The sequence below is a fragment of the Suricata suricatta genome, chromosome 13, assembly GCF_006229205.1.
Source record: "Suricata suricatta isolate VVHF042 chromosome 13, meerkat_22Aug2017_6uvM2_HiC, whole genome shotgun sequence".
NCBI lineage: Eukaryota > Metazoa > Chordata > Mammalia > Carnivora > Herpestidae > Suricata > Suricata suricatta.
In genome coordinates, this window is record NC_043712.1 from 75012970 (window position 1) to 75034145 (window position 21176).

The following is a 21176-nucleotide window of genomic DNA, read 5'->3' on the forward strand; positions in this document are numbered from 1 at the left end:
AATTTTATGCATTTGGTAATTCACTACAGGGTATGATAATACTTACATATAAATATGTTCTCCAGTGTAAAATAAAGCCTGAGTGGCTTATTTATTATATATATTCTCAAGTCAGAAAGTATTTTATCCTTTCCACATCTCGCCGTCAATTTATTTTGCTGAGAGCTTCTAAACACTTCCTGTTTCGCCTGAAGGATAGTTCATACAGCTAAGCGTCAGAAGAGAGAAGAAAATGGAAAACTCACCAGTGGCGTCAGCTTTGGTTTTGAGCTCGTTCTCACACATTTTGACGTTAGCAATTAAAAGTCTAACTGAGAAATATCGCACTTTTCCCTGGAGATCTGAACGCTGCCTTAGTGTTACTCTACAACTGGAATCCCAACAGACTGCATTAATGAGATTAAATGGAAGAGGGAGTTAAAGGCATCAACCGTTCCATTTCATTAAGTAAGGGTGAAGGGCTGCCCAGGCAAGGAAGGCAGGAGGGAGGATATTGGTTTTTCCTTTTCATACCGCTTATTCACGAAAGAATGCAGCATTTGCTAAATCACAGTCAGCAGTTTAAAAACATTACCCTCCCCCCCCCGGAATTGTATGGAAATACATTGTTTATAACATATATTTATGCTGTACTTAAATTCTCCTTTGTTCTCATCCCTTTGGAAACAGATCCAATAGGCATATGCCGTGTAAACAGGGTCGTCTCTGTGATTATGAAAGGATAATGCAAATTTCCTTCAGAATTACTATGTTCCAATGATCCTAGACCCTCTCTTGAGGTCCAGGACTGAAGAATGGCATGAATGTAAGTACCATAGTCCTGTTTTTCCAAATGCTGGATCATAGTGGTCTATGGAATAATTAATACAGCACGGGCACTTAGAAGAGTGTGGTAGAAGAAAACACGCATGCCTTACAGCATGCCTTTGGCAATGCAGCCGGGAACCCAGTCTGAGGACTCAGCGCCAGGTGGGTCTAAAGTGACTTCATTCTCCCAGAATGCCTCAGTGCTCCCACTCCTAAAATAAGAATGACAAAGACACCCAGACAGAAATTTCTGAGTCTCAACCTTCTTCACCAGGAAGGATAAATCTATTACTATGTAAAAATTGCTTTAACTTCCATAGAAAAGAGCATGATCTTTATGTGAGAGCAAAATGCTCTTGAGTGGCAGCTTTATTTAACCTTTGCTTTCAGTTACCAGATTGATTCAGTGATGAATCTCAAATCTTTCTCCTCACCTTTTCCTTTCTACCATCTGGGGCAGCTCTTATTTTCTTTTCACTAATCACTTGTCACAAATGGTTTCTTGATCTTCCCTTCTCTTCCTCTCTTCTCTTAAACGTCTCTGTTTTTTCCTGGCCTGCAGTGTAGTAGAAAACTGCCTTTCTTTCTTCCTTCCTTCCTTTCCTTCCTTCCTTCCTTCCTTCCTGCCTTCCTTCCTTCCTTTCAAGTTTATTTATTTGAGAGATAGAGAGAGCATGAGAGAGAGAGAACCAGGGAGGGGCAGGGAGAGAAAGAGAGAGAGCATCTGTTTGTTTAGAGCTCGACATGGAGCTCCACTTCACGAATCAAGGAGATCATAATCTGAGCCGAAATCAAGAGTCAGATGCTTAGCCAACTGAGCCACCCAGGTGCACTGAACCTGCTTTTCAAAGGGAAGAAAGGCAAGGAGTGGTGAGGTGGTCAGAGGTGGCCACTTAATATCGTCAGCATGGTGGAGCTGAGCCCAGGGGTTCTCAGCTTTGGATGTCCACTGGAATAATCTGGAGAACTTGAAAACACTGATGCCCAGGGATTTCCCTCTTACCTTCCATTTTTTTTTTGTTTTGTGTGGGCATCTGGAATTTTTAAACATTTCCAAAGTGATTCTAATGCACAGCCAGGACTGAAGACCTCTGGAATGTGTCTCAGAATCACCACAGACGCCCGTCAAACGTACAGATTCCTGACATCCACCAGCTACTGAGTTAGAATCTTCTGAGGAAGCCTGGGAAGCTATTGTAATTTGGAATGATTAGATACAGTGGGGGGAAACCTTGGACTTTGAATCAGAACATCTGGTTCTGAATTCTTGGGTTAGGTTACTTAACTTTTTCTGTGCTTCAGTTTGTGTATTTCTAAAGTAAGATCACAACCCCTACCCACGAGATCACTGACCACTCCCACCATCACGATTACCCTGGGACCCTACGTCTCCACCACTCCTTGGTCCTGGTGTTCTTCATTAATCCTTCACATATGCTTATGTTTAACCTTGACTATAAGCTCCTTAGGGATAAGCACTCTCTGTGTTTCCCGGTGTCTAGCGCAGGGATTCAGTAAAATGAATGGAGCCCGTCAGTGGGTGAGGATAGGCCTACTGATTGACTCCATCACTGGGGGACCATACAGAAGTCTCACTGTCTGTCTGCTCCCATCATTTCCTTTAGCCCATGTTTCACTTTTCTGGCTCATCTTTGGATCTTCGGGGCTTATTGGCTTGCTGCTTCTTTGTGGAAATAGGGAAGGTTAAGAAAAAAAGTTTTTGCCTCTTTTTGTTCTTTATTTAATTGTTATTTGTAACTGATCTTAGTGTAGGAACAAGGAGGCTGGACCAAGTAACCTCTCTTGATTTCCTCCTTCTCCTTAATCTACTATTCTTCCCTTCATCCCCTTTGCCCATCATTTAATTGCCTCTTTGAACTGTTGTCCTGTTGTCCTCTGTCCTGTTGGTGCACTGCTTTTTCTCTGGTTAGAAGTATTATCATTAGTTGACCTCTCCTCCTGGATGGCTCTCCCTTGACCCCACTCTCCTGTCGGCCAAGGCTATGATAGACTTCCCACGCCAACGTGGTACTTAGATTGTCCTGGGAATCACAAGTCATTAAGCTAGAGGGACAGAAAAGTTCTTAAAAAAAACAAACAAAAAGAAACAATTCCCAAAATTCAGGGAGTACATGAGAGATGAAGCTTCTTAAACAAAAGGAATGTCATAAAAGAGAAATGGCTTGGGGCGCCTGGGTGGCTCAATAGGTTGAGTGTCTGACTCTTGGTTTTGGCTCAAGTCATGATCTCATGGTTCCTAGGACTGAGCCCCGTGTCTGGTTCTGTGCTGTCAGATTGGAATTCTCGGGTTTCCTCTCTCCCCCTCCCTTGCATGCATGCATGTACTTTCTCTCTCTCCCAGAAATAAATACATAAATATTACAGAAAGAGGCAGAGAGAAATAGCTTGATTTCATAGGAAACTCTTTGGCATTGAGGTTCTCAAGGTGGCATTCCCCAGACAAGCAGATCGGTAGCAGCACCTGGGAACTTGTTAGAAACACAAATTCTTGGACGTGTTTTGGACCTACTGAATCAGAAACTCTGGCGTGGGGGAGGGGGCGGGGGCAGACGGGTGTCCAGTACTCCATGCGTTCACAACCCACCAGGTGGCTTTGAGGGTTCAAAGTCATGGGTTTACAGCACGGGTTTTCAATCAGGAGGAGCTAGAGTTAATTCACAGCTCTGTCACATACTGGTCATGCGGTGTGGACAAGTTCTTTAATCTTCTGACGCCTCTGTTCTATCATTTGTAAAATGGCCGTTAGAACACCTGCCTGATGGAAGTGTGGAAGAATTTAAAGTGAGTTAATTCCTGTGAACCACTCAGCACAGTCCTAAGCACAAAATAAGCACTCAGTCCTCTGGGCCATTACTCTGATATTACCTCAGTGAAGAATAGAAAGTGTTTTGTACTTTAAAAACCTCTGCTTTCTGTTTTTACAAACATCTCAAAACTTAACTGCACATTAAAATCACTTGGAGAATTAAAAAAAATCGGATTCCCAAGAGACTGCAGACCAAGTCAGTAAGAACTTCTGGAAGTGAGACTGGCATTTTTACTTTAATTTTACAGAAGATGACAAGATGATTCTGATATACAGTATAATATACTGTTGTTATATATTAAAATTAAAATTAAAAGAGGTGTGAGATTAAATGCAGGTAAGAATTAATCACCAGGAAAGGCAGATGTCATATTCATGATTTCTATGATTTCTCCCTAATTCTCTGCAGAAGCAGAGAGAAATGTTAAAAGGTAGGTTACAGAGCGAGGTTTCCCACCTTGTCATTATTGACATTTTAGGCTGGCTAATTCTTTTTTTCTGGGCAGCTTTTCTGGGAATGGTATTTATTTGTGGCCTCTGTCTGTCTGTCCGCTAGATGCCAGTATCATTCTGCAGTAGTGACAACCAAAAACATATTCAAATATTGCCAAGTATTCCCCGCAGGATGAAATAGTGACGACTAATTCTAGAGTTTCAGTGTCTGGATACAGACCCAGGCTTTGCTATGTAACAGTTATAAGATGACAGCAAGCCACAACTCCTCTGTGCCTCAGTTTCCTCTCTTGTGAAACGGCAGTAATAATACCCACCTCACTGAGTTTGCTGTGCCATTTGAAAGGTAAAAGGTAAAATGCATCTAAAACCCTGAGAACAGTATCTAGAGCATAGTAGACGTTACAGACTAAATGCTTACGTTTCCCCAGATGCTGAGGCTGAGACCTTAACTCCAATATGTTGGTATTAAGAAGTGGGGACTTTGGGAAGTGATGAGGTCAGGAGGTAGAGCCGGCATGGATGGGCTAAGTGTCTTTCTAAAAGGTCCCTGGAGAGCGCTCTTGCTCTCCTTCCACACTGTGAGGAGACAATGAGACGTCAGTGGTCTGCAGCCTAGACAAGCTCTCACCAGACCCAACCACGCCACATCCTGATCTCAGAGCTTCTGCCTCTCGAGCTGAGAGAAATTCCCTGTTTATAAGCCACTCAGTCTACCGTACTTTGCTATCGTAGCCTGAATAGACTAAGATAGTACATATTTAGTAAATGTCAGCTATCATTTATGCATATGTGCGTGTAGATGTTATCTTATATATGTATATGTAGCATATGTATGTGTTATGTGATATATATATATATATATATATATATATATATATATATATATCAATAGTCTTATTTTGATTCCAAAAAACTGGGAGAACCCTTTTCCTGAAGTCTTTACATGCAAGTTGTACATCCATTCATCGATTTATTCCCTGAGTAATGGATCAGAATGACTAAAGACTCATATACACCCTAGGGTCTGCAGCAGGTATAGAAGACATCGAGAAGAATGAACGCATGTCAGAATCTGAGCAGGGTTGTTTCCATCATTTTGGAGCTATGCATTAATTTTTTAAATGTTTATTTAATTTTGAGACAGAGACAGACAGACAGACAGAACACGAGTGGGGCAGGGGTAGAGAGAGGGAGACACAGAATCTGAAGCAGGCTCCAGGTTCTGAGCTGTCAGCACAGAGCCTGGTGTGGGGCTTGAACACATGAACCGCGAGATCATGACCTGAGCCGAAGATCATGACCTGAGCCCCCCAAGACTCAGGCTCTCAGAACCACTGTTTCGTCCTTGGTAACATAGGAAAATAACTACTGTTTCATGGATTTGTTTTAAAGACGTGAAAGGCTCTAAGCCAATACCCTGGCATACAGAAAGCACTCAATAAACATTTAATTCAATAATGTAGGGATCACATTAGTAGGGAACAAGGTGGGTACTGTCTCTGTCTTTGTGGACGTGGACTTTGAAAGGCATCATGTCCTCTAAATTGAAAGGTAAGCAGTGAAAAGGGTTTCTCCAGTCATGACTACATTTTGTTCTGTCAAAATTGCATTTGCAAAATGATGTTTCCGAAGGGTATATAGTAAAATTAAATATACACTTTAAATAGATATATACTTCTTTGTAGTCGAAACTATACATTCTCCAGAAGGCTACTGCATGTGTTAATCTACGGATGGTTTTATAAATGCATCACTTACGCCACTGCTCAACAGCAAACTTGTAACATCTCTATCCACTAGACGCCAGTATCCAAAAAGTTTCCAAATCATGCCAAAAATCCCTTGGGAGACACTTACCTTGCACAACCTACTGAAGAAAGTTGAACACTTTACTTTTTGAGATAGCGTACAGTAGTGATTACTACTTTAATCTGTAGCTAGATTATTGTGGTGATGGAGCTTATAAATATTTAATATTGGTTTAATGTGGTTCAAGCCCGTCTTATAAAAACCATTTACATTTCCAAGCATTTCCCCTATGATGCTCCTATTTATTTTCCATTCAAGGGAAAATTACATAAACAGTAGAATCAAAAACAAAAAGAGACCAGCAATATACTTATTGCATGGCCTCACTGGTACAACCCAAAATGAAAATGCAGAAATCTTGAGTCTTGGTTGCACAAATACTAACACATTCTTAAGCTTTCTTCCAAGATGTCAAGTTTTAAACTTTAAGGAAATGAACAGAAATAACTTCCAGGTATTCTATAAAATAAATTCTTTTCAGTATCTGACTTATTAGATGGGTAAAATATATAAGGTAGACTTTGAAGAACAAGTAATTGTTATTTGCATAAAAAAGTGCTAAATATTTTTAAAAGCTTTTATGTTTTAGATCAGTATTAGGCTTACAATAAACTTGAAAGAGAGATTTTCCATATACTCAATGCTCACCAATGTGCACAGCTTTCCCCATTATCAATATCCCTCGTCAGACTGGTACTTTTTTTGTTAACAAGAATGAGCCCACACTGACACATTGTAATCACCCAAAGTCCATAATTTACATTAGGGGTCACTTTCAGTGTTGTACATTCTAATAGGTTTGGACAATGTACAATGACTGAAATTTATAAAATCATACAGAATATTTTCACTGTCCTAGAAACCCTGTGCTTTCTGCCAATTCATTTTCCCCTCACTTCCCCAAGCAACCACTGATCTTTTTATTATTTCCATTGTTTTGCTTTTAATACTTTTGATATTGAGGAAACACTGTCTAATTTGCTATCTAATTCTAAATCCAAGCGATTTAAGTGTTGAGACCTGAACATTGGAAATGGCCGAATCCCAACTTCTTGAGTTGTTTATTTGTTCACGTAGCAAATGCATGTTTGTTGAATGTATCTAATATTCTGGTAACTGAGTTAAATACCTACCCTTATGAATCCCCAGTACATAAGCCTACTTTGCAGGAGGGCCAACACATTTCCCTGGTTCCATGTGGCATCTGTTTGGTTACGTTCAAGGATGGGAGGTTCAGCATTTTGAAACACAACCAGTTTCACTATTGCATTCTCCTGCTGATCAATCAGTGATGACTCCCTAAAGCCCACATGTTGTAGGATGCCCACAGCCTTGCTGAAATGAAAATATGATGCTCTGTGGTCCTGTTGGTCTTATCATATTATAAACATTATCAAAAAGTGCTTGGTAAGGGGTGCCTGGTCGGCTCAGTCTGTTCAGTGTAAGACCTCGACTCAGGTCATCATCTTGTGGTTCACAAGTTCGAGCCCTGCATCAGGCTCTGTGCTGACAGCTCAGAGCCTGGAGTCTGCTTCAGATTCTGTGTCTCCCTCTCTCTCTGCCCCTCCCCTACTCACACTCTGTTTCTGTCTCTGTCTCTCTCAAAAATAAACATTAAAAGAAAAAAAGTGTTTGGGGTTAGTTTGTCAGTACCTAATTTCTCGTGTCTCAAGAAGAGTGCTGGTGATACAGTTTTACCTCCCTGGTCCTATGGCTCTAGTCTGCAATTTGTTCTAAGGTTTTGCTATTGAGGGTCTTTAGTGCATATGTGTATATATGCATATATATGTATAGACATAACACATATCCATATCTGTATACACATATGGTATAAATACTTGCCTATATGTAATTCATCTTTCTCTGCCTGTTTCTGAATGTGGGGCATTTTAGTTATTTCTAATCTTTGGGAAGATTTTAGTTTGCCAGGAATCTCAAAGATTACCACTAAAGAAGAAACAATCTGCAGTCTCCAATATAGCATTCATCTGGAGACTTGTCCTTACTTAAAGTAGCAAACTTCACCCTCACAACCCTCTATTCACTGGTAAACTTCAACCCTGCCTTAGTGACTCTTATACTTCTTTCTAGTCTGAAAGTCATTCTCCCAAGTGGAGGAGACACCATTCTTAAAATGATGCAAAAAGACTGATACCCTAAGAAGGTCTTCCAAGGTATCTTAACTTGGAAGTTGACTTCAGATAAGCTCTTCCATCAGTCTGTATATGGATGCCTTCTCATGGATCACCAGGAGCCATGAGAGACGATAGTAATTTTGAATGTTGCTGAACTTGCACCAGTGGATGAGCTTGGAGGGCTTTAATCCAGATCACAGGGCTACATGCTGCTGCACCTTGGACCTGCATTATTGTGTACTCTTGCACGGCTTCACCCATATCAGCTCAGAATTTTCTAACAAAAGCATTCTTATTTCTTAAGAGCCTGGTCTTCTTTCATTGTGGTCATCAAGGAAAATAATTTTATAAACATCAGTGATTTTTAACCCTAGATATCTAGGCTCTGTCACTTATTTCTATTGCTTAGATTCTTTTTTGTTCTTTCTGTATAAAGGCACCAACAACATACCCTAATTTACATGAGAACCAGGCAATCCTGTCAGAGAGAATTCAGGTACAGTCATTAGTGCTAAGCCAACTCAGTTTTGCTCCAAAATCAGCAAAGGAGTTGAGGTTTCTCATCTTGTATCTTCTAAGGAACATATTCACCAAGAGACAACTTAACAACTGGATACAGCAAATCTACTTAAAAATGTAGAGAGTCCAAGAATGGTAGCATTATCTGTGTGCAGTCCACGTTTGCATTAGGAGAAAGAAATTTGTCCCTAAAGTATCTTACAAGACAGAACCGTGTATGGTTCTTTTCCTTTACTCCTCCTGAGACATCTTACACATCTCACAGCCAACCAAAATCGTGAATTTTTTTGCTGAACAGAATTAGAAACAAATGGAGAATGTAAAACCACACAAACGAATCACATGTTGGTAAACTAAATGTAGATTTAGCGTCCTTGAAGAACAAAACTTTCCTTTGTAACTCAAAGATGAAAACAGGAGTTCCCTCTGATCTGAAGTTCAAAGTAGAAAATCCAGAGGACTGATCAAAGGCAAATATGGGGTGCTTGGCTGGCTCCATCGGTGGAGTATGCAACTCTTGATCTCTGGGTCGGGAGTTCGAGCCCCACACTGGGTGTAGATATTACTTAAAAATAAAATCTTTTCTTTTTAAAGGCAAATATATGAAGCCATTTACTGGTTTCGTGTGCAGAATCCCCTCCAGGGTCCACAGAACTAAAGAATCTCAGCTAGCAGAGCCTGAGAACTTAGTGTGTTCTAGGCACTGTATTAAAGGGCTTTAGCAACTTTCATAGTGTGAGTTCTCTCAAGTGGCTGGGAAAGAGACTGGGTCACGGTGGGGCTAGGGAATAGAACCTTGCAGTGGTGGTCTCAAAATGCAGTCCACAGAGGAGTAGGCCCAGTATTATCTTGCATTCCCCTCTCCTTGTTAGAAATGCACGTTCTGTGGCCCACCTTGGATCTACTGACTGGTGGTCCAGGAACTCCAGGAGTGAACATTATACCAGTTGGTGTTTTAAGAAGCCCTCTAGCTGATTTTAATGGCTGCTAAAATCTGAGGACAGTGCCTTGTGTTGCACACTTAATATTGGTGGGTTCATTTCTGTGTTGATATTTAAGCCTATGCTCTAAATCATACATACAAGCTATACAGACTTGTTCTCAAAGGTGATATTTTGAAGCACCACAATGAAGACAGACTTTTTACTGTTAAGTGTTAAGTACTGCTTGCTTCTTCTATTTGAGGAAGTCCCAAAGGCCTGTTGCCAGCCCTGGGGGTTGCAGCAGGACTAGATGATCCCAGCAAACAAGGACAAGTCGCATATTATGCAAGCCTTTCCCTCTTTATTTTTAAGGAGCAGACAGACACTGGGTTATCTCCTGGCTGGGCGCAAATCAGTGCTCGCCATGGTGGATAGCATGCCCATACTGTGAAAAATGGAGCACATCACCATTGCTGCGGTTAAAATCCCACAAAATGTTTCTTTTGTGGACACTGCTGGCCCATAGCAAGTTTTACTGACCCACAGTACCATGAGTTTTTGGTTCTAAAGTCGATCTAGGATTCTCCCAGCCCTCATGAAATTTGATTGCCTATCATAAATCTGTGTGTCTGGATGAGAAAAGAATTGTGACTTATTTTCTCTTTCTACATTTTAATCATGATATTGGGGGGGGCATTTTTGCCACTATTATTTTTACTTAGTGTCATTATTACCTTCACTATACTTCGTGGGGAATTTTACTTCAGACTGAAAGAAAGATTGAAACTCCAGTCCCCCCGAAAAAAGAAAGGGGAACAAAGAACAAGGCACATTTAAGATGGTTTCTCCCTTTGCTTCCTAGGGTTAAAGGGTTACTGCCTACAGTTGGGAGACTTCCTCTATTTTGCCACACGAAGGGTAAAATGACTGGGGGGCGGGTACAATTTAGCAAATGTAGTAGCATCTGCCCTTCCATTTTATTTATATTTTGTTTTTTGTCCTTAATACTTATTAGGTGTTCAAGTCACTGTCTTAAGCACTATTAAGTGGTAAATTAAAGTTCTTTTCAAACTGCTTGAAAGGCATTATCAAAATATTGCTATTTTGGAGGTCAACAAAGCCTGGGGAATTTTTAGTGATAAACGTCATATCAAAGACTTAAAAGTCTTCTTTTCTTACCCTATTTAGGCAATTTATTTTTTCTTGGGCTGAGATAAAATCACCCAGTAGAAATAATTGCTAGTTAACACTACTGAGTTTAGTAACAAGTAATAACTGGCTGATCTGCAGGATTAAGCATTGAATTAGTGTCTTATGGCTGAAAATTAAAAACTGTCTGCCATCGGCTAAAGAATTCCTCAGATGAGTAGGGCATGAATGCTGCAGGAACTTTTCAATAAATAAAGGACAATACATATTTTCCACTCTGTGATAGAAACCGTCATAGAGTGAATAACCAAGTTGCCCATGCCCTTGTAGCTAATGGGTCCAAGAATAGTTAATGCTTGGAATCTGGAAATTATCTTTTGTTTGCTAAAGGCAGTTGATGGGTGATGTGTTAGAGAAGCAGCTGCCTTAGGTATGTTTCAGAAAAGTGCTTATTCTCATTTTCTGAAAAAAGGCTAAATGGCCTCACTGAAAAGTTTATATTGCTTAGGGTATGAAAAATGATAAAATTGTTAGGATACCTTAAAACAGGAAAGAATTCCAACATTTGCTCAAAAAAACTAATCAACATGAGACAGAGCTAATCAGTATCGATGCATTTTCCTGCCTTATTTGAGATTCTAGACCATTCATTCTGAAAATAACAGCGGGGCTTTTTTTTTTTCTTTAAAGGATCTTATCCCATATAAATTATAGGGATATGTGAACAACAAAATAATGTTTTATGCTTAAGCTCACATTCCATGCATAGGAAAATAATGCCAGCATACTCTGTTTGGTCCACATGTAATGGAATAAACTCTTTGCAATAGACGGAATGTTGTGTCTCCCCAAAATTCAACCTCAAATGTGATAGTATTAGGAGGTGCAGGCTTTAGGAGGTATTGAGATAGTGAAGGTGGAACCTTCATGAATGGAATTAGTGTGCTTATTAGAAGAGGGCAGAGAGTGGGCTAGCCTGTGTGGATACCAGAAGTCTACAACCCAGAAGAGGGCCCTCACCAGAATCTGATGTTGGTCCCAGACTTTCAGCCTCCAGCACTGGGAGAAACAAATTTCTGTTGTTTGTAAGCCAGAAAAGTCCATGGTACTTTGTTATAGCAGCCCAAATGGACTGACTCTCCTCTCTCCCTTTCCATGTTAGCAGGATGGTAAAGTTGGAGCACACTTAGACAAGGCCAACACCTCAGTTTTCCTATGCCACCCTCTCCCACTTTCTAGGGGATTTCCAAATGTCTGCATGTTTACATATGTAAAGTAACAACTTCACAATGTCATATGTTAATCTGAGTTTCTACAGAATAATACACTGGAGCCATCTATCAGCTACTTAATAACGTGTTAATTTCAGAGAACAACATGTCAAAACATCTAATCCACTAAGTAAGTTACTAGTCATATGTAAAAATGAAACGGTGGAACTGTCATTTGCCTATTTTTAAAAACTGGAAATAAGACAGGCTTGTAATGGTTAGTTAGAGATTGGCCTTGAGGAGTTCATAGCCCTCCCAGTGAATCGAAGATCACACTTTAAGAGACACTGGTTTGCGGCATGGGCTCTGGACCCCTGCTCATATTCTTGTCCACTCAACAGATGCGTACTTAGTCAAGATGGCCAACCTCTCTGCATCTTGATGCCCCCATCAAATCGGTGAGATGACTCTGACCTCAAAGGGTAACTGAAAGAATAAAATGATATCCTGTTGCTGGACAAATGGCCCATGCGTGGCACACAGGAAGTGGTCAGCATATGGTAATCATTACTAAGCATGAAAACTGCCCATCCTATAGCGGAGCTTGCTGCTCAAGTGCCAGAAGAGAGCTACAACTCAAGGCATGCCGAGCACCAGTGGTTTCTTTATTACTGGAGGTCGAGAGTCCTCCTAGGTAGCTATCACGGGGGACACATATGTTTGGGGGTTGAATACCTAGAACTCTTACGACTTGGCACATCGTATGTCAAGAAGAGCCAACCCACAGACCATGCATTCCTCCCCCAGATGGGGCCTCACCTCCCAAGCTCATCCTTACTCCCTTTAATTCCATGACAGGAAAAATTATACCTACTGATTAATTCCACAATAAATTCTTATCAAATGCATACTAATTGCCTAGGCCAGTGCTCATTTACACTTGCTAGCTATGCAGCTACTGAGTTGCCTGTTATTTTGGGAGAACATTATAAACACTATCATTCTTACACTAATTATAACAGCAATAATAGTTATAAATAACAATACTTTATATGGCACATTTTTATGTACATTTCTATGTGCATTTTAAAATTTGAAAATGTTCACCCTTTATAGATGAAACCAATTTACATAGTGAATAATTTCTTGGCAAAATAGAAGGAAAGGTATTAAATAACCAGATATGGGGAGAAGAATTGTTGTCCAAACACTGGAGTTCTTCAGATGAAAACGGTGCTACGTCATTCCAGGGTCATCCATTTTCACCCCTGAGCAAGGATGGCTCCGTTCAGACAAAACAGCTCAGGGACACAAAAGCCTGTTAACAAGGTCAGCTGTGAAGGGCAGACCCACACTTGGGGTCATATTGTGCAACCCATCATCATTAGAGCCAAATGCTGCTGCATGTCTTTCTCAAGCACAAGTTCATAGGTTCTTTCCTTGCCCCCAGGACTTCCGCCCACACTGTTTTCATAAAACATAATATATAGTGTCAAAAGACATCACGCACACATCTTTAAAAAACATTCTTTGAAGCAATACAAAATTCATCCATTTGAAAAATTATTGGGTGCTTATTTGTGCTGGGTTCAGGAATTTAACCAAAAGTTTATATAACAAATTTTATTTACATCTTAAGATTTTATATTATTTTATTTCTATTTTTATTTTAGATCATGTGTGCATGTGCCTGTGTGCTCATGTACTTGTTGTGGAGGGGAAGAGAGAAAGAGAGAGAGAGTCAGAGACAGAAACAGAGAGTGAATCCTACGCAGGCTCCATGTTCAGTGTGGAGCCCGACACAGGGCTTGATCCTATGACCCTGGAATCATGACCCGAGCCAAAATCAAGAGTCGATTGCTCAACCAACTGAGCCACCCAGGTGCCTAACACCATAAGATCTTATTTTGTTAATCTTTTTTAATGTTTTATTTATTTATTTATTTAGAGAGAGAGAGAGAGAGAGAGAGAGAGAGAACACGAAAGAGCAGGGGAGGGGCGGAGAGAAAGAGACTCCCAAGCAGGCTTTGCACTATCAGCACAGAGTCTTATGCAGGGCTTGAACCCATGAACTATAAGATCATGACCTGCGCCAAAATCAAGAGTCAGACACTTAACTGACTGCACCACCCAGGTGCTGCATATCTTAAGATTCTAATTTGAAAAAAAAAAAAAAGCACAAAGTTTCAGCAAAAAAGCCACAGTGGAAGACATTTTATTCTGCTGGGTAGGGTTGCTATCTAGGGTTTCCAGTCCCCTGCAAGTAAAGTGAGGGTGGTGGCATTGATGGAAGGCCAGTTAGGAGTTAGATGCCCTGTACTGATGTAGCTGGACCCCTAGTCAGTGTGATGTAGAGCAGGAAGAGTTGGTGCTGGGTGGTTAGGTTATGCCATGAGCTAAGCTAAGTTCAAGGTCCAGTCTTGCTTCTAAGGGAAGAATGTGCTTCTTTCTGATCACTATAGCTTGTGCCAAGATTGAGGGAGGTTACTTTGCTTATTCTGCATATTTAAATTTAAGTGTAGTCTTCCAGTAGGCTTACAGAAAGGAAAACTCATCCACCAAACCATCCGGTTCACCCACCGAACTCTGACAGGTTGTTGGGAATTTGAAGGGAAAGTGCCTGGTTGCATAACTACAACTCCCTATTTTGCTCTTGATCACAGGTCCCTCTAGACAGGTAGGCAAATAGGATTTCTAGCAATGTCAAATGGTATTAAGTCTTTCTACAATGAACACTTTGGAAACCTCATAGGAAGCTTGATAGTAAGAACTGAGAAACGTAGAGTTGAGCAATAATTTCTTTTTCCAAATTTAATATGAGTGTCCTCAAGGGAAAATAAATATTTTATTCACACGTGTTGGAACTTGTATGTGCATAAAATATCTCTGATATGATGAGTAAGAAACTAGTAATATGTTTGTCTCTGGGGAGATGGTGAGAGGAGAGGGGAGCATTTATGGACTATCTTTTGAACCATTATATTGAACCACAATATTTTAAAACATTGTGTATATATTATTCAAATATTCCCTATGCAGAATTAAATTCAATTAAAATTTAAAGTAAAAACCAAACAATTGTTAAAATATTCTCAAATAAACATTAATTTTAGGAGATACAAAGTACTTCTTTAAATGGTTTGCCTTAATTCATTCAATTTTATTGTAAGTGGGTATTTAAGTTGTATCTAAGACTTTTTTCTCTATAGTGAAATGCACATTTCTGTTTTATTTTCTTAGGTTCCCATAAAAGGAATAGCTAAGAAAAAGGGCATAATTATTTTAAAGGTTCTTTGAAACACTGAGCATGTTATGAGTATGCCTGTCTCATTATACTCTTTATGACGTTATTATTATTATTTCAAAACAGTAACTGCGATGGCATGCCTGGGTGGCTCAGTCAGTTGAGTGTCCAGCTTTGGCTTGAGTCATGACCTCATGGTTTGTGGGTTTGAGCCCCGTGTCAGACTCTGTGCTGACAGCTAGCTCAGAGCCTGGAGCCTGCTTCAGATTCTGTGTCTCCCTCTCTCTCTGACCCTCCTCTGCTCACGCTGTCTCTCTCTCTCTCTCTCTCTCAAAAATAAATAAAACATTAGGGAAAAAACAGTAACTGTGAATGGAATAGGTGAAAAATGGCTTCTTGATATCTCAAGGTTATAATATGATAACATATTTACCCAAGATTCACTTCTGTCTACATTTAACATGAAATTTTGGTTCTTGTATGTTTTGTATCTCAGGAATGCAAATTACCAAAAAATATTAGCTTGAGAAAATTATAATTTTAAAAGGAAATCTTGTCAACCCTAGGTAGAAATATTCTTTAGGTTTCCTATGGTTTTGGTAAGATCTGCACTATTTTAGTTCTTTGTTGGATGGACGACACAGAAAATATTGTACTCATACAAGAGGATTGTACTTCAACAAAGATGTTAAGTTCCATACCAGTAGTTTCTAAAATAGCTTGGGTTTCTGGGATGTTTGACATTGGCTTGGCATTGTCTGGCTCAGAAATGATCATGGGGAGGCCATCAGGACCCCAGAGGAAAGTCAGATATGGTGTAGCTAGAAGACAGAGTCCTGGTCTGCCACTACTCACCCTTATAACCCTGGACATGTCATTGAACCTCACTTCTCAATGTAGCTGTAGTAGTTAAAACACACTGGCAGTGATTTTTTATTTCAAGTGAAATAACAAAAGTTCTATAAAGGCTAAAGTACTCTGAAATTACAGAATGAGTATTATTGTCAGTTTTGCTATTATTACTGAGTCTCCAGGATTTTGCAATCTTTGGGGGCAGGGAAGGAAAAGAAGTGACAATATTCATATGTTTGCATCCATAGGTCTAACAGGAGAGACTTGGCAGGGGACCATGGGGAGAGGAAGGGGGAAAGAGAGTGGGGGAGAGTGAGGGACACAGATCAAGGAAGACTACTGAATACTGAAGAGGAACCATGGACTGAAGGGGGAGGGGGAGGGAGGGAGGAGGTGATGGTCATGGTGGGGGGCACTTGTGGGGAGAAGCACTGGGTGTTATATGGAAACCAATTTGACAATAAACTATTAAAAAAAAGGACCCCCCCCAAAAGAAGTGACAATATTCATAAGTTTTGTAGGTTGTTTTAATTTTTTCTTTTAATTAGGGAAGAAATTACATACCATACGTGCTTTAAGTGTACACATTCATGGTAGGTACATTCACACTGTTCTAGACCCATCATCCCCATTCACCTCAAGAACTTTTTCATTTTCTGAGACTGAAACTCTGTACCCACTAAACACTAACTCCCTCTGCCTCCCTCCTCTAGTCTCTGGAAACCACCGCTCTTTCCGTCTATAAATCTGATTACTTCTAGGTTCTTTATCTAAGTGGAATCAAACACCCTTTGTTCTTTTATGAATGGCATATTTCACTTAACATAATATCTTCAAGATCCATCCATCCTCAGAATCTCCTTCCTTTTAAAGGCTGAATAATATTCTATTATCTGCATATAGCACACTGTGTCCATTCATCTATAGGTGGATGCTTGGCTTACTCCTGCCTTTTTATTATTGTGGCTAATGCTGCTATGAATGTGGTACATTTATTTCATTAAAAAACATTTCCTGTGTGTGTGGTAGAAGTAAATTCCATAATTTTGACCTTGGTGGCCACTGAATAATAGCAGCCTTTTCGATTCAAGGGATTTTGTGTCTGATGGAAAGACTTTCTGGAGTCCGGAGCCCAGTGTTTTGCTCTAGACAGTAAAAACAAACCCATTCTAACTTAGCTATGAAGATATATGCTTAGGAAGGGCAGCCCAGTTAGAAAAGCACACGTTACTGGTAATGTGGGCCTGCCCCACAGTCCTGTGTGGCTTACAGAGATTCAATAATGTTTCTCTGGTGTGCAAATAGAGAGTGAGCTATCACGGGCTTGAAAGAAAAATCTGTGGCAGGTTTGCACAATGTTTGGAAGAAAAGCAGGGGGGAGAGATTATCTCCTGGCAGGTCATCTTGTAAGAATTACAGACTTTTAAAGTGCGATGGGGCCTTTTGGGAATCACTAATCTACCACGCCTCTCCTCCAACCTAGGACCCCAAATAATTGACGGGAAACTGACAGCGCAAGAGAGTGAAGATCAGCCAGTCCAATAGAAATACAATGCAAACCATATACATAATTTAAACCTTTTCTAGTAGCCACATTAAGAAGTAACATGAAACAGTTAAAACTAATTTCAATATGTTTTCTTTAACCTAATGTGTACCAAGTATTATCATTTCAGGATGTCCTCAGTGCCCAGATTATTAGTGAGATATTTTACCTTATTTTTCCATACCAAACCTTCAAAATTTCGTATGCATTTCACATGTCCTTCTCAAGGCGGATGTTACATTGTCAGTGGTTTAAGTGAAATACAGCTGTGACTAAACAATACAGTTGAAATAAGTGGAAAAGTAATTTACACTGCTAGAATATTTAAATGATAATTAATTAAGAGTTAAATAGCATTCGTTTTCATTTTTAGGGGGATATTTCTAGAGCTCACTAGCCATGTGTGGCCAGGGGTGGTTGCCGTGGACAGTGCGGCTTTAGATAATACTCTTTTTCAGTTATAGACTCGAGGCCTGATATTCATAGCCCATACTTATGCTGGTATCACTCCTACTTCATAGAGAGCATGGTTCTCAAAGTGCTGTCTAGTAAAGAGGAGCATCTGCATCACCTGGGAACTTGTCTGAAATGCAAATCTATGGGCCTTCTCCTAGACCTACAGTGTCAGAAATTCTGGGGGGTGGGGCCCAACAACCTGTATTTTAGCCTGCCTTCCAGGTGATTCTGATTCATGCTCCAGTTTGAAAACTACCACGATAGGTTTAAAGACTTTCCTCGGAGTGAGAGATGCCAAGAGAACGGCAGCCTCCGATGTGCAGTGCTGAACCACAGAACTTTCTGCACTCTCCAATATCACAGGCACCAGCCACATGGTCAGTGGCCACGCAAAACATGGCTAGTGCAGTAAGGAACTAGGTTTTAAATTCTATTTAATTTTAATTGCCTTAAATCTAAATTTAGGTAGCTGAATTTGGCTAGTGGTTATCGAATGAGCCTCTCTCACAAGCATGGGGTTTAGTGACTGTGCAGGGTCATCGATCCAAACCTGGAGTGAGTTTAGGGTTAACTCAGAGGTGGAATCTGATAGGCAACAGGCCTGCCTTCTCTAGGGTTACTCTCTTAGAACAGAGATGAAGTGGATTCACTGAACCGATGTGTGTTCTAAACCCAGGATTATGGTAGTCAAAACAACATGTAGCCCATTGCTTGATCAAGACTTAGGGACTTACTTTTCCAGGTCAGAAGTAGAACCACAAATTCTGACAAGGAGGCTCTGACACAACAATGATATTTTGTAATTAACGATCGCACAATCTGTTCTCTTCCTTTGGCCCTTGAGTTATCATAATGGACAGTACATTAATTTTTTAATGGTACAGGCAATCAGGCTATGCTTATGGTGACCTTTTTAAAAAATTTGTTCATTCTCTTTTCTAAAAAATGCTTTCTGGAGCTGACAAATGTCTCTATCTTTCTCCTGGACCCTTTCCCATTCTACAGTTTTTGAGTAATTACTATGGGTTCCTTGAGTTTCCAAAGTAGAAGCATTTTCCACAGTGACAGAGAGAAAAAGAAAATAGCTGTGTCTCCAGTTACTAGATGGAAAAAAATCTCAGTGCTCTGGCTCTTATTACTAAAAATGAGAGTGGACAGGAAGACAAGTGGCTTGGATTGTTTTGTTCGGATGATCACACCTTCCGGAAACCAACTTAACTCCCATGTTTCCCTGGACTTGAGCCGTATTTGATCATGTGACTGCTGTAGGTTCTATGGAGCCAGTATGTGATTTCTGATCAACTGTACCAGGCAAAACAGAGGGACAGCATGGCTGGTGGCACCACTGGGCCCCATCACAATGTGCTCTGTAGCGCAGGTGCAGCCATGAGGGTAAAGACCACCTCAAAACAACTCTAGCTCTTGAACTTCCCATCTGATTACTCTTCCCGGAGAAAAGACACTCAGCTTGTACCCAGTTGCAAATGCTAGAACTTTTATGAGGTCTGTGCCTTTTTTTTTCCATTTTCAATTTTTGTTAAAAATATTTATCTTTACCTTCCTTCTACTGCTATTTTTTTTTACTCTTTTGTAATACAGTTTTTAAATTATATTTTTCTTCTTTTTTTTTTTGCTGGTTGTTTACTTTCCTTCTTTTTTCATTTCTTTTCTTTCATCTTGGAGGTTGACGTGGTGTCTCCGGATTCGGTTTGAAATGTAACGACTTCCGCGTCTTCTGAGGGTGAACCTGAACATTCCATTGGCTCCTTGCTGCCGGGGTCGGCTCTGCTCTCCGGGCACAAATCCGGGTCAGGAGGCAGCCAGGCGCTCTTTGGGGTTGGTGGTTGTGTCTTCATCTTCCGGCTGAAATGGCAGGACTTTCGTGACTTCATAGGCCAAACCTCCGGAGTCTTCTGGCTCCTTGCGGCAGGAGTTGGCTCTGATCTCCGGGCACAAATCGGCTTGAGAGATCGGCCAGGCACTCTCGGCAGTTGAGGCGGTGTCTCCGACTGTCTTCCGTTTGGGATGGAACGACTTCCCGGACTTCAGAGGGCGAACCTCCCTCTGCTTCAGTAAATAGGGTGCATCCTGAAGCTGGAAGAGGAACACGCTGCTCTCTCTCCTGATGAGATGTGTTCCCGGGCTTCCCTTCTTTTGTGTCTTTGACACAGCACTTCCCCTCCAAGGAACAGAATGCATGCCACCAAACCCTCTGGATGTGGATTCACCCTAGCATGGAAAGCTGTTCCAGCAGGGAGTCCTGTCCCCCACTGGCACATGAGGACGGATCACGGTCGGATCCGCTTCACACGGACACCTGCGATGCGCAGCGTCTGCCTGCCGGTCATGCTGCTCTCCGAGGAAAGGATGTGCTGGAGACTCCTGGCCTAGCCAAGTTCACCAGGGAAGGAGCGGGCAGATCGCTATGCCATTTTTTGTGTCCCAGGTCCGGAGCTCCACTGCACAACGTCGGGGGAAGAAGAGCGGCCGAAGCATCCCCGGGGACGCGGTGGTGGGCGACACCGGGGATGGAGGAATAGCAGGCGCCAATGCCCCCCACGTGCCCCTCAACGGTCACCCTCCTCCTACCTCTTCACCTCTGGCTCCACCAGCCTGGGCGGACCGGCTGCCGAGGCCGCAGCTGGCAGACCGGTAGCGAGCCGGGAGTGGAGCCTCTGTGCCATTTTTATTTGTAAGTAGAACAACAACAAAAAAAAAAACCCCAAAACCCCACCCCCAACATATAATGCACAGAAAGTACCACATAAACTGATAAACTGGCAAAATAATTCTGTCTTTGACGAAAGGAAAGTGACACAGAGCTGTTGTTTTCGATATGCCCACCTGAAACCTTCCTAAACAATGGTCTACCTCATCCATCTGATGCTTTAATTGGCAGACAGGAAAGTCTGATGGGAAAATAATGATCTCTTAAATACCTGAGAATGAAAAGCAAATTAAGTTAGCACAGTGTAAAAGGCAAGTAATTACATAATGTCAATCCATTTTATACTGTTTAGTCTTAAACAGCACAAGAAGAACAGACATGTTTAGGAGAGGGGAAAATAAAGTATCTCTTTAGATGAGTTATGCCCTGCTTACTTGGTTGAACAATGATTGTACCCCCTGAGAGGCTACCTGTCTCCCAAATCTCCTTCTCCAGCCTGTCCTAATTTGTACCAACCCACGACAGGGTGAACATCATTATGAGCCAAGGATTGTTTTTTTGGTTCATAGATATG

At 41.0% G+C, this 21176-nt stretch overlaps 1 protein-coding gene across 1 annotated transcript in view; it reads right to left on the bottom strand.

Moving 5' to 3' along the window:
• RORB (RAR related orphan receptor B) overlaps positions 1–21176 on the bottom strand; it is a 187417-nt gene that overhangs the window by 68187 nt on the left and 98054 nt on the right. The window lies entirely within an intron of this gene.